This window comes from Centruroides vittatus, unplaced genomic scaffold, assembly GCF_030686945.1.
Source record: "Centruroides vittatus isolate TY-2023 unplaced genomic scaffold, ASM3068694v2 contig_2747, whole genome shotgun sequence".
NCBI lineage: Eukaryota > Metazoa > Arthropoda > Arachnida > Scorpiones > Buthidae > Centruroides > Centruroides vittatus.
The window spans coordinates 640524-653188 of record NW_027121750.1 but is presented as its reverse complement, the minus strand read 5'-3'; positions in this window follow the sequence as shown (position 1 = coordinate 653188).

Genomic DNA, 12665 nt, shown 5'->3' with positions numbered 1-12665 from the left:
AATGGACTCCTATTTAGGTGAAGTAACTACTCGATACTGACCCCTATTTAGGTACTACACATGTGAAGGAACTACCGAAACTAATCCCTATTCGAACGGAGTTAACACGTGAAGAATACTGACTATTTACACGAAAATATTTTTAGAGGGCCTTTTTAAATCGTGGATTCGGTCAGGCCCGATATCCAGGATACGCCACAATTCAGAAAGTTCCTGCGGTTGCCTGTCCAGATTCGCCAGAGCGGTAGAGTTAAAGAAAAGGCAATTGTTTCTTTAGCAAGTTAAGCAGTTTTCCTGTCTTTTCAGACTTCACAAATTCATAAACAGAAGCTCTATACAATCGAACCTCTAATAACGGCCACCTCTAAACGGCGGCGATTTAACGTTTCTCTTTCCACTGCACACAAGAAAACCTCCAAATAACATTTCTTTATGTTCCAGCATTTCCCGATTTTTAGCATTGATAAAAAGAGAAAGTGATGAGATTTACATTGTCCTTCATAATTTCCAATAAATTTATTCTTAAAAAGGACATTCTATAGACAAGATGAAAGAAATTCACGTTTAAAACACAATAAACAAAGCATTGGATCATTAAGAAATTCAGTGTTCTGCCAAGGAAAAGGATCATTGCGAAAAGAGGAGGAAGATTTCATTCCAATTACCATAATAGATTTCAGGATAAATAGAAATAACAGTCGTTAGGACAGATTTTCTCTGTTTCCATTAAAAAAAATGAATATCTATTAAACTACATTCATACAGATTCCCAAATAATTACTACTGTAGCAACAGTATCGAATGCAAGGAATGACATTCATCGAATCTTGCAAACAGTCAAAACAGACAGACAAACGGACAGAACGAATTTAATTGTAATAGTTATGCCACGAGGAAGAAAGTTTAAATATTTATAATCTTTACAAATAAAATCCAGCAAAAAGTTGCTTAACTTTTCCGGCAAAAAAAAGTTAAATTTACGCGTGGCGCCATCTGTTATCAGATTTAATTTAAAAATTTTAAAACTTTAATTATTATAAAATGGCATAACGGTTAATTTTCAGGGAAGGGGAGAGTTTTATAATAATAAAAAATTGTAAATGGTAATAGCGAGTGAAGCCCCACCACACTTCAGATACGACACGTGACCCCGTCTATCTCCTCGCCCCCTCGATCTTTAACCACGAAAATTTAACGGCATTAAGGACCCTAATACACAGACCACCCTGCAAAATTTCAGAAGTTTTCGACTAAGGGCACAGGAGTTATTAAGCTTGGTAAACAAAATTGTGCACCCCCTTCTCACACACTAACATCTACACACAGAGAAACCCCCAAAGTTTTCGCACTTCTCGACGTTTCAAGGACCCGAATCCCAATTCAGGAGGAGGGTCACTTTTTTACCCATGCCATACTTTCCCTCTTTTATATATATCCGCACAATACTATAAATATAACAAGGGATTCTTTCGTTTACGCCTTTGAAAATGAGCCTTTTGAAGGCAATTGTCTAGAGATAATCAATGGCCCAATCAATAGATTATAGAGAAATTGGATCATTAAAATCTCTGAAATGCTCTTTGTGTGGCACAGTTTGGAAGAGCACTTTTCACTTGAAGGTATCTGTCAAGTAGGTCAAGGACAAGGTCTTGAAGCATGGCATCGATCGATGCCAATCCTCGTTTTTTTTTTTACCAAAAAAAATCAAAGTTTTATACAATTGCATAGAAGGATATGATTTGAAACTAGTGCACCTCCATATAGCGATCTCCACCCTCATATAGCGCCAAAAATGGGTCTATTGTTATAAACACCTGTGTTGCAAAGGGCATTGTTACGTTACTTCAAACCTGTATGCACAGTACACCTCATTGTTTTATATAATTGTTATTATTCGGGGTCTTTCGATTTAGTGCCAATTTCGGAGGAAATTAAACGGTGGCGAATGTATATTACGTACAGAAACCTGTAAAACGATAGCCAGTAAAAAACCTGTCTAAACGGACATAATTCTTCAGAACGAATCGTTAAAAAAACACCCTGCCAAACCGGAAATAAATATTCGGTACCACGCGATTCCGGCTTACACAGGTTTTGCTGTATTAAACCTTAATTAATTCAACTGTTCATTATTATTAAAATAATTCTCTCTTATTAATAACTGGATATCTTATACAATTTCCAGCAGTGAGAAAAATAACGAACGTTGGCAGTTGACAGACAAACAAACGTACATCATTTATTTAAAATTAAAGACATTAGAAATTAAATTATTTATACGAATTCTTATGGAATTTTAATTAGGTTTATGTAACAATTTTTAACGTTTTTGTACGCGCTTCTCTCGAAGTACAGCGTACAAAAATGGGGCGAAATTAAAGTGAAACACATTAATAATGCATGTTACATCCGTAATTTAGTCAGTAACTAACTAAACAAGACATGATTCATATTTTTAATAAGCGTAACAAGCGTAACATTAATTAAACTTATAATAATATTGCATCCGTACACCCGCTTAAGATAGAATTAATTAAAATATCAAAGACATTCATTAATTCATGGCGGATTTTTAGTTAATTTAATGGCAATAAAACGAATCGATGGTGATTAAATGATTCTAATGGGCAATTTAATTTAAACTTTGACACGTGGTGCCGGAAGCCATATTTTTATTTCATTTATTTATTGCATAATATATGTATAAACTAATAACTACATAATACTATCAGATTACGAGAGAAGTTCAGTGAAACCTGTCTAAGACGGACGCACATGTATACAAATTTCCGTTTTATAGAGGGATTGGTTTGGATCCGTGGAATAAAGCAACGAAACACTTGGATAATTGCCTGTTGAGATGGCTTTCTGATGGCCCTTCCAGGTACTGTGTCCGTTTTAGGCAAGTTTTAACGCAACTTTCAAATCTATGAATTTATATACGTCAATATAATTAAGAAAAATAAATACATAAGCACGAGTTTGAGGTACTGTACATCGGTTTAGTGCCACACGCGAATTAGTGTGGCGAAACGAAGAAATGATGGCGCTAAATCGAAGTGTGAGTGTACAGTACGTTTTATGTACTATACAACCGTTTGTTTAGAGCTATCACGTGTTCGTTTCCTAAACCGGGCCACTAAATCGTGTATGGCGCTAAACTGAAGTCCCTGAAACAATAAGAATCGTGCGCCTACGTAATAACGGGGTCAAGCTTGAATTTACAGTGCAAGTTTGAGAGTCGTGAGTGGGTGATATGGTAATTTACAATGGAAAATAGTAGACTAAAATTCTCTCGAGCGTATTTATTGGCGCTTTATAAGGGTGGCGCTATTTAGTAAACGCTACATCGAGGTTTGATTATGTTGTGTATGTAAAAATACAAATACTTACAGAATTATTAGGCTGTATTTATACCAAACCCACTAATTACAGTAATTAATTATGAAGGGATTAAATAACTATTCTGATTTTAAATTATTGAGAACAGAAGCCGCGCGTGAGCGAAGATTAATTTGCATAATACAATTCGTTTGCTTACACTAAAAAATAACGAACAATTCGAATTGTCGTTTCGTCATCAGGACGTAATATTGAATTATGTATATTCTTATATTATACACTCAGAGCTGGACCCTTGAACCTGTTGGCCTCACCTATAGCACATTACAAGCCTTTCCTCTATAAATAATACACGTAAAAATATGAGACCCTAACTTATACAGTGATAACGTGCCCTAAAGCTGCAGCTTATTTAGATTATGTGCAAATTTGACCCTAAACACATTACTCAGTTATGTTTTATTCGTTTTATTTATTCACACATTGCTTCACAACACCAAAAAAATAGTAGAAGTTACTTTTATGCCCTTCATTTAACATAGATAGAAGTAACCTCTACTGAAAAATCTAATAATTTCCTTTCAATTCCTTTGCAGGCAGGGCCTTTCTCTCTATAAATAGGGCCTTACATTTTTACGTGTATTAAGCTATAGACCCTAAAACAAGCTTACTTAGCTAGTGATCAAGCTCTATATACACTACTCAGTTACGTTGTGTTTATTAATATATCGCTTCACAATACTACAACACCGAAAAACTGGTAGAAGTTACTTTTATGCCCTTCACTTAACGTAGATAAAAGTAATATTTTCCTTGTTTACACAGACACACACAAAACAATATGCTTATTTTTCTTCTCTCTTTTAATTTATATTTTATAAATATTTAACACCAAAGAAACAGACGTACACACAAGAAAATAAAGATATATAAAACTGTTAATTATTAACCTGTAAAACTATACACTTCTTATAACGTTAAACTAGTAACTCGACACATGAAATTAATAATTATTATTATCGACGAAACACGTGTGCAGTAATAGAGATAACTTACTCTATTATATATATATATATATTCTGTACGTTAACAATATAAAAATACACTTACCAACACCAAGATCGACATCCGATGAGAAAATACCTATAATATCCAACGCACACACTATATAGAGGTAAAGTACAGTGCACGTCAGTCCACAATACGCTCGGAGAGCCGAATGAAACTCCTCTGTTTCACCGAACACTAGTGTCAGGCCATCAGCGCCGTCTGGCGAATCGTATTGTTCTCTCCTCCAGACACAAGTTGCGGCGCATATGTCACGTGGACGAGGTTGTGTGTTGTGTGGTTTGGGGAGTGCCGAAATTCTTATCGATTATAAAAACTTACGCTGTCGAGTTCGTGTCGTTTGGCGGAAAGATTTTCTTATCGTGACAAACACGCTGAGAAAGAGATGACGGCTCGTTGGGAAACGAACTGAAATAGAAAAGAATAAGGGGAAAAAAAAAGGTGTAAACACCTGAAAAACTTAATTTTAATTCTATTTTCTACACGTCTTTCTATTTTTTTTTGTTGTGTTTGTATTATTAAAAATTGAAAATTCCCGCCCTTCTTCCGTACGAAAATAGAAATGCTTTACAAGAATTTCGGGCTTCGATTTTCTAATTGTACTGTACAGTACACCTACACTTTCCCACTGGCTGTCTGTCCTTCGTTAATCTCGAGAACGAAGTTGGATAGATGAAAATCGAGACCAGACACATGGGTGATCTGCCAAGGGAGGTCTTTTATGGGAAATTTAGTCTTATTTAAGTGTTAATGGCGTGAAAATAACCCCGAAAAACTCCACGTGGTCAGCTTGTTGGACAGGCACGAACCCACGACCTGTTCAGTGTTTTATCCACTTGGCCTCTGGTGGGCATGAGACCAGATATGGTAAGTAGATGAAAATCGAGACCAGATATGGTAAGATAATTAGATGAAAAATCAAGACCAGATATGGTAAGATAATTAGATGAAAATCAAGACCAGATATGGTAAGATAATTAGATGAAAATGAAGCCCAGATATGGTAAGATAAATAGATGAAAATCAAGCCCAGATATGGAAAGCTTTATAGCAGATGCCTCAATTAACTATAGCCTATACGAGCTTCCAGACGAAGCGAAAAAAAAATCTATTTATAAAAGTTACCTTCATTAAAAACCGGTATGTTGTGAAGTGCAGTTAAAATTTTAATAAATAAACAATAAATTATAGTTTTTAATTTAATTTGTTTTATATATTCTGTACTATAAATAGAAACAAAGACTGTTATAGGAAATAGAAATCGTTCCTATAGCAGACGAGACAATTAGATTACGAAATATAATTCACTAAATGTCATATCTGATCAAAGTTATTGCCTTGTTCTAAATATTTACACGAATTAAAGCAAATTACATGTCCAAATTTTATAATATTAATGTACTATGAGCTTCTGTAATATTATTATTAATGTAATTGCCATTCGTGCTTCATACGCTTAACTTATGCAAAATTAATAAGCTAACATCTTCATGTTATTGGAGGAGAGAAAGAATACAGATGATCTTCCTTTAATTATCTGAAGACATAACTGGGAATTTCCTCCTTTAAATTGTATTGGGGATGGTTACGTTGCGAACCATATACCGCACTTTAATCACAATCGATTTGTAAGTCGAGAGTCGACTTCTTTATTGTATTATGCTTCCATTCAGTAGTGTATACTATTATTATCCTTTGGAGATTATCACAAGCAATAAGCCAAGAGCATAAACCACATCCTGTTATCGAGATACTCAAACAAGTAATATCACTCCTTGACAGGTTTATTTCCTCAAATTTACTCCTTAACAGCTTTTGAGATGCGATGTTCTTCCATCATCTTCCCTCTTGTAATTTAATCATGGTCAATAAAACACTTTAGTTGAAAAATAATAAGAATTATAAGCTTTTATCTGCTAAAATCAGCTACCATTCGTGTTCTGCTCTTCGTACTCCTTAAGAATATACTTCTCAACCAATGGTACGCGTGCGACTAGGTGTAGTAAAGAAGGATCGATTAATGTTACAAATCTACAAGTAGAAAGCTCAGGGGGTACGCGAGTGAAGAAGGTTGAGAACCGCTGATATATTTCATTACTCTATAGACTATATGTAGCACAATGGCAATTGTTTACGCATTTAAACTTTTTTAAACAGAAAAAATACAAGGAGTAGGAATTTATGGAACATTGTCATTAAGTACAGCATACCTGTAGGTCCTTTCCTTTACCAACTTCTGTGGTCTTAGCCGAACCCACAGTTAGTAAAGGTCTTCTTAGTGTCCATAGTTTCTGAGCATGATATATTATAAAATTTGCAATAATTACGTAGAGAATTCTCATTATATTCAGGAAACAAATTGAACCTTGTATAATGACCTATTTTAAGAATGTTTTATTCTTTATACGCCGTGTAAACGAGGGAGAAAACAGAATAATTTTAGAATTTTTCCGGAATCGATTTCTAAATTAGCGAAAACGAGAAAGAAAAATTTCTCTGCATAATAATACTTAATTTTTGCCGAATCGAATGGTGATTTTCTGTATAAATTAAGTGTTTTTCTTTAAGAAAAATATAAGATTTATATTATCATTAAGCATTTTCTTTTACCTTATAAAGAAGAAAGACACTAGATCAACGAAAGAAATTCCTTCAAATAAATTAATGAAATTCCTACTTTCTCTTTTATGTAATTACTAAAAATAAGCCCCATATACTTTTTCCTATCTCCAAAGAAGAAAAGTAAAAGATTTAAATGAAGTTTATACGGCTTCATTTGCATAAAAAATTACACTCCTTGGTCACTTTACATTCACTATCGTATCTTGTACGGTTTGGATGTAAACTTGTACAAAGATAAATGCTTATTTATTTGTTTTTCAATCTTATTCAGTGCATTTTTAAATTTAAAATCGGGCTTCAGTTTTCAATTTTCAAACTGTCTGTCTGTCCGTCCGTCTTTCCTTAATCTCCAGAACGATGTTAGATAGATGAAAATCGAGACCAGACATGAAAAAAGTAAAGGGCATTTGCTATTAAGCCATCCTTATCTGGAAAAATCGAGACCAGATATAAAAAATTAAAGGTACTCCGGCCATTAAGCTTACCATATCTGGTCTCGATTCGAATTGTGACCATGTCACAATAAATAATTGCTGGTTATATATTTGCTATGAGTGATACACCTGGTAAATTTCAAAGTTTCTATAAACCAAGCAGCGTGACGAATATGGATTTCGAAATGGAATTTCGCATTAGAATTTATAGGATTTTAATATATCAAAATGACCTCCGTTATACGAATGGAATTTCTATAAATCTCGAGAACCAAATCAATATTTGCTGCTATCTCTAACGTTAAATCCTTTGAGTATCGATATAGAAAATAGAATCCAAAAATAGAAAATGCTGTAGGAAAAGAACACAGATCATCTTCTCGTCCTTTTTTCCGAAACAATTACGAAAATCTTTTTAAGCCCGGATAACGTTTCCATGTTTTAAGTGCGCACTTAACACATAAGTACAGTATACTTTATTATAATAAAGTATACTGTACTTATTACTCTGTAAAGTATTACTCTGTAAACTATTACTCTGTAAAGTGTTATGATGTTTCTGCTCATTAATACCAAACAATCTACTGAATAATTAATTAGAGACTAATAAGCATTAAAAATTCGGTAACAATTGAACTTTTCAGATTATATTTATAATTAAAATGCAAAAAAGTAATGAGCAATTGTATTTACTGTGACATTGTCACAATACCGGGCATGATCTTTTACTTGACTTCCCATCCACACGGAAGTTCGTATATAAGCCACCCTATGAAGGCATCCGGTCCCTAAACTTTCCATATTCGTTCTTTGATTTTTCATTTTTATCTATCTAACTTCGTTCTGTAGATTACCGAAGGACAGGCACACAGACGAATAGACGACGATAGTAGGTTATTTTTCATGTTTATTTTTCTTAAAACGATGAAAATCGAGACCAGATATTTGGTTTAATTCGATTAATTCAACTTGACAATGCAGGAATGCCTCCTGGAAGGCCTTTCTATAAGAAACTGGCCCGTATTTAGGTGTTACAAATGCGAAGAAAACCCGAAAAACTCAAAGTGCCAGCACCTCCATAAACACATCTACATCCAAGTGTACACCTTCATTCACAGCCATAGTGGCAACATCCACGTGGTACAGGAATGAATTCAAATATGCCCGTTCTAAACTCCTTTCACAATGGGCCACGCCCATATGGCTTAGCCAATTGGTGACTTTATAACTTACTTTAACTCTTTTTCCTATGACGTCATTACTTCGTTATTAAAAACTCCTCCCATTTTCCTACTGAAGAGGGATTTTACGATCGGATTATGTATTACAATCGATATAATACAAATAACAGTTCTTTGTGTTATGTTTTCATTTATATTATTCAGTAATTTCATAAAGCCACGGTTGTTGAGTATTGACAAATTAATATATTTAAGATAAATAACAGAAATAATACATTTTACATATAGTTACTCAGATATGTAATTATTATTTACTCATATATTACGTATGTAGTTAATTATAACAACTGTAATTAAAGCAATATAAGCCGGTCACCCGTACTCTAGATTTAATGATGTACCCCTAGCAGCATTCAAGATCGATTTTGGTTTGTCTATATTGTTACCCCACGTAACAATCACGAAGTGACGTCAAGTTTTTCCAGAAAATTACGTCTACGATCGCGACAGGTACGACTTTTCCCGTTTGTTTACTCGTAAATTAAAAATGCATTCGCGTGTTTATAAAATTTTTATTAAAAATAATTGCAAATATTTATAGAGATTTCGAGTGTAATATTTTTTTTTTTACGAATTTCTAATTTAGAACTAAGATTAGAACATTAAATTTGATCAATAAACACTTCTTACAGAGTTAAAGCATAAGTTTAGAAATCTTTTACACAGGAAATCACCATTTATTTTTCGTTAAGTTTCATTTGAAACTGTGAATATGATTGGATCAATCGAATAAAGCAACTCAACACATGGATGATCTACCAAGTGAGAACTTTGAATGGACATATGACCTGTATACTTAATGACGTATCCCTCGCAGAATTCACAATGGATTATGCCTAATCTATATTGTTATGCAAGTAACACTATAGGGGCCAGTTTCTGTGGTAAAATGGCTCCTATTTAGGTGTTATACACGTTAAGAAAACCAGGAAAACTCGTTGGAGAAGGGCTAAACATAAATTTGAGCTGGAAGTACTCCAGAGTATCTGTGCGCTCACCTGAATAATATTACTAAACACTGGTCGCGGGTTCGCACCACACCAACGGCCTAGCTGCGTGAAGCTTTCCAAATTTTCTTCACCTGCCTAACACGTGAATAGAGTCAGTTTCCGACAGAAGTCTTCCCGGGAGGCACTTCCTCTTGACAGATCTCCTCTGTTACATTGCCTTATACCATCAACTCAATCCATAGTATCTGGAAGAAATGCGCTTTCAGGGATTGCGTAAGGGAATATTTTCCAAAGAAACTCTCTCACATCTAGAAAACTGATATGGTCTGCAACAAAAACCAGAATTCTCATATCTTTGTATCGTTTAACAGAAAATGATAACTGGGATTGAAGACCTCTTCGGAATTCCTTAGCTTTCATAATCTCGTGTGGTAACTCTGAGGAGTTATCCTAGATCTTTCATCAATCAATACAAGAGAACACAATAGAACATGGACGATGGTAAACGTGAAAAAATATTATTTATTTAAAGAAATAAGTCATGGAATTGTATATTATTATGGTAATTTTCTTTTCATAAATTTAAATAATGTTAGAAATAATAAGCCGTCATTTTAATTGTGTACCATTAATTAAGATTTATTAAACACAATTATAACAATATTTATTTTTAATTAATTAGTAACGATACAAACTAGAATTAATTGCTTCTTCTTCATACTTAATTGACAATTATTATAAACAGTTAGACCATTAATTAATTATAAATCATTATCATTAATATGGAAAAACGTACACATAATAGAACAATAAATAATTCTACTAAGCCTTGCTGGTTTGGACTATTTCCGCCCTGTAGAAGCTAGAAGGGCCTTTCCAGGCCTATCATGGATTCGACCAGACCCATAACGAAGGGCCTGGACGAACCCACGATCCGGGCTGCGTTAGAAAGGGTCCGGCACATCGGCAACAGACGATTCAATGTAATTTCTGGAGGTTTTCAACGGTCAGATTCGAGCCCGAGTTCTCAAAGTGACAGGCTGAGAGATCTATCCAATTTGGCGCCCGGTCCTACTGAGACGAAGAGACTTCTTCTCCAGCAGACCCCCCCCCCCCGATATAAAAGCCAGTAAAAGAGCTCTGCTTCAAATCGCAACATTAGTTTTAGATTTTTTTTTTGAATATTTTTCCAAGTAATCTTCAATTAATCTAAAAATTTAGCATAGAAATGATTAATTTTTAAAGTATTTTTCTTTCTTTTCTGCAAGAATAACGGACAAGAAATAATAAAAGTCGGTTTTTTCGAATTTTGAAATGGATTCATATCATTGGTCGATTTAAATTTAAATAAACCAATCGCGTGTAATAAACACTATTATACTTGACAATTTAAAAGTAACGGAGAACATTTTTGAAAATTATTTTTAAAAATTTCTGAGATAATTTGACGTAAATCTAGCATGAAAAATAAATGGAAGACGTTTAAAATTTACCAACTTTTCGAAAGTTAGGTCATTATTTTTCGGTTCACGAAAGAGAAAAGTAAATTACAAAATTTATTATATCACGATACTCTCCGTCTACATTTCTACTTTAGCATCTACAACAGCGCGTGTATGTACGTCAGCTAAGGATCCATCAGTGGCAAGTGTATAAAACCACCGAACACTGGTAGCTGGTCGTGGGTTCGCGCCTCACTAATAAGCTGGTCGCGAGGCGTTCTCTGGGGTTTTTTTCCACATTTGTAACACCTAAATAAGAGGTTAGTTTCTCATAAAATTCCTCAAGGGAGTGGACTATTCAAGTGTTACAAAAATGAAAAAAATTCGTAAAACTCCATTTCGCGAGGTTCGAACCCACGACCGTGTTCAGTGGTTTTATCCACTCGGCCGCTAGTGGGCTCTTATTGATCTTACGTTTAATTCCTATTTAAGTGTGAAAAATATATTTATCCAGCATTCATCGCATGACAAGTAAGCATTAAAGATTCAATCTTAACTATAATTAGATTAGGCAAATGAGTCATTACTTCATTATTTTGTATAAGAAAAGAAAAATTGTTACACATATTCATTTGAATTTAATTAGCACAGAAAATTATATCATTAGCAATTCGCTGAAGTGTTTGAATAATTCTTGCTCTTTATTAATTTTCAGCTAACCAACAATGAGCATTACTCTAGTAACTCATCATACTTCTACCTTTATACTTAAATTTATTGTTTATAAGTGATGCAGTACATCATCTACACCTAAAAACCACAGTTTATCACCTAACCTATGTGAAATATCCTTCCATATTTTAATATTCACACTTTTTCCTTTAACTAAGGCATAATTTATGGTTAAAGTAAATTTACAACGTCCATATACATTAAAACTTAACACAGGACTACAGTGTGAATTGTTATTTATACTATTTCATACTCACGCTGTATGTCCTCTCTGGAAGCCCTTCACAGAGGATTATATGGGAAACTGGTCCCTATATAGATGCTAGACACGTGAATAAAACTAGGGAATAGTCCTGTATTGGGTTCGAACCCACGACCGGTGTTCAGCGATGTTATTCACAAGGCCATTGGTAGGCACGTCGTAAAAGGAATGAGTTGATTTAATGTTCCATGAATGCTGTACAGTATTCTACAATATAAACGATGAAATTCTTTACTGTAATAAATTTATCTTTCTAAAAATATTATCAGATGTTTTGAACAGTTAAATTCTATCAGGAATTTAAAAATTCTAAAAGAGATGAATTGATCGCATCTTTCTTCAATAAATGCAATTTCAAAGTATACAAGAAATTAGTTACATCAAATTGAATAAATTTGAAGATATAAATCAGATAAGAATAAGGAATTAAAGAATTTATACGATGCATTAAGATAAATTGAGGTGATGCACGAGGGAAGAATTGCCATTATGGGCAGCTGTTGCAGGCAATTTATAGAACTCGGTGCTTAATACTTCAGTGTGGAAGCAATTATAGTGCATTACCAATTGGA